At 49.9% G+C, this 2,500-nt stretch overlaps 1 non-coding gene across 1 annotated transcript; it reads left to right on the top strand.

The window, feature by feature from the left end:
- Positions 1-1,752: 1,752 nt before the first annotated feature.
- On the top strand, positions 1,753-1,907 carry LOC143350958 (5.8S ribosomal RNA). Its single transcript, XR_013081372.1, has one exon. It is a non-coding gene; the product is annotated as a 5.8S ribosomal RNA (ribosomal RNA).
- The last annotated feature ends 593 nt before the right edge of the window (positions 1,908-2,500 follow it).

Genomic DNA, 2,500 nt, shown 5'->3' on the forward strand with positions numbered 1-2,500 from the left:
TTGCTCGCGCGACTAACGACGATCAGCCGAGACGGCTGTAGTTTATCGCATCGATTTCATCGAGCAACCGATGGACGCTGCCGCGTTCGTTCGTAAATGAATGTTATACATACTCACGGATAGCCTGAGGCGAATGATCGCAAACGACGACGCGTCGATTTTGCGGCCATCGTTGCTCGCGCGACTAACGACGACCAGCCGAGAAGGCTGTAGTTTATCGCATCGATTTCATCGAGCAACCGATGGGCGCTGCCGCGTTCGTTCGTATATGAATATTATACATACTCACGGATAGCCAGAGGCGAATAATCGCAAACGACGACGCGTCGATTTTGCGGCCATCGTTGCTCGCGCGACTAACGACGACCAGCCGAGACGGCTGTAGTTTATCGCATCGATTTCATCGAGCAACCGGTGGACGCTGCCGCGTTCGTTCGTAAATGAATAATATACATACTCATGGCTAACTTGAGGCGAATAATCGCAAACGACGACGCGTCGATTTTGCGGCCATCGTTGCTCGCGCGACTAACGACGACCAGCCGAAACGGCTGTAGTTTATCGCATCGATTTCATCGAGCAACCGATGGACGCTGCCGCGTTCGTTCGTAAATGAATAATATACATACTCATGGCTAACTTGAGGCGAATAATCGCAAACGACGACGCGTCGATTTTGCGGCCATCGTTGCTCGCGCGACTAACGACGACCAGCCGAAACGGCTGTAGTTTATCGCATCGATTTCATCGAGCAACCGATGGACGCTGCCGCGTTCGTTCGTAAATGAATAATATACATACTCATGGCTAACTTGAGGCGAATAATCGCAAACGACGACGCGTCGATTTTGCGGCCATCGTTGCTCGCGCGACTAACGACGACCAGCCGAAACGGCTGTAGTTTATCGCATCGATTTCATCGAGCAACCGATGGACGCTGCCGCGTTCGTTCGTAAATGAATAATATACATACTCATGGCTAACTTGAGGCGAATAATCGCAAACGACGACGCGTCGATTTTGCGGCCATCGTTGCTCGCGCGACTAACGACGACCAGCCGAAACGGCTGTAGTTTATCGCATCGATTTCATCGAGCAACCGATGGACGCTGCCGCGTTCGTTCGTAAATGAATGTTATACATACTCATGGCTAACTTGAGGCGAATAATCGCAAACGACGACGCGTCGATTTTGCGGCCATCGTTGCTCGCGCGACTAACGACGACCAGCCGAGACGGCTGTAGTTTATCGCATCGATTTCATCGAGCAACCGATGGACGCTGCCGCGTTCGTTCGTAAATGAATAATATACATACTCATGGCTAACGTGAGGCGAATAATCGCAAACGACGACGCGTCGATTGTGCGGCCATCCGTTGCTCGCGCGACTAACGACGACCAGCCGAGAAGGCTGTAGTTTATCGCATCGATTTCATCGAGCAACCGATGGGCGCTGCCGCGTGCGTTCGCCCGATTGCGCGTGAAGTTACTGTTCGGAACCAAGAATATACGGGTGTATTATACCCGTTTGGTCGCAGCCACGCGCAAAGGCTTTTGAATGTACTGTACGCCCGGCCGTCGAACGATGGTTTTCCGTCATTCAGGAAACAAAAAGAAACTTTTGTCGTCGATATGGCGCGTTCAATCCTCCGTCGATACGCTGGTCGGAGGTGCGAACATCGAATATTTTTAAAGCAAAGAACAAGGAGCATTTTTAAATACAAAGAGAAAAATTGTAAATTGTATATGATTACCCTGAACGGTGGATCACTTGGCTCGTGGGTCGATGAAGAACGCAGCTAATTGCGCGTCAACGTGTGAACTGCAGGACACATGAACATCGACATTTCGAACGCACATTGCGGTCCACGGATAAAATTCCTGGACCACGCCTGGCTGAGGGTCGTTCACTTGTCCTAAAACTGCTTGCGTTGTTCTCAGATTCCCTAACCCCGCCGTCGTTTACCTCTCCTTTCGGGGAGATGGCGAAGAACGTTTCGGAGCCGGGTCGATGAAGAGAAAGGTATCAACGTACGAGCGAGAATTTGGGTATTTCGTTGGCGTTTGTCGCTGGACGTACGAAAAAGAATAAATATTATATATTATTGGCAAGTTTGCGCACCCCTTGCGTGGTGAGGCAGAGATCAGTCTGGACTCGCGCGAGTGTTTTACGGCGTCGTGCGTCGTGTTGTCTGGAGTATCATCACGACCGCCCGTTAAAGCACCGCTCCTACGATTTCTGACTTTGACGGCACTAAAAACCACCGTGGGGCGCAAATCGCGTTTCGTACAAATCTAATGATTACCGGCGCTCCCGACGTTGCCCGAAGTTAATAATTTATGCAAAGGAAAGAGAAAATAAAGCGTATACTAGTTTTGGAGCATAACAAAAAGGACACTGGAAAGAAATTTGACCAAACACTGATAATTATGATATGTAATATATGCCCTACCACGTGAAATTTGTGGTATCCGTCGGTCGTCGTCTTCCTCTCTGTT

This window comes from Colletes latitarsis, unplaced genomic scaffold (assembly GCF_051014445.1).
Source record: "Colletes latitarsis isolate SP2378_abdomen unplaced genomic scaffold, iyColLati1 scaffold0049, whole genome shotgun sequence".
Classification (NCBI taxonomy): Eukaryota; Metazoa; Arthropoda; class Insecta; order Hymenoptera; family Colletidae; genus Colletes; species Colletes latitarsis.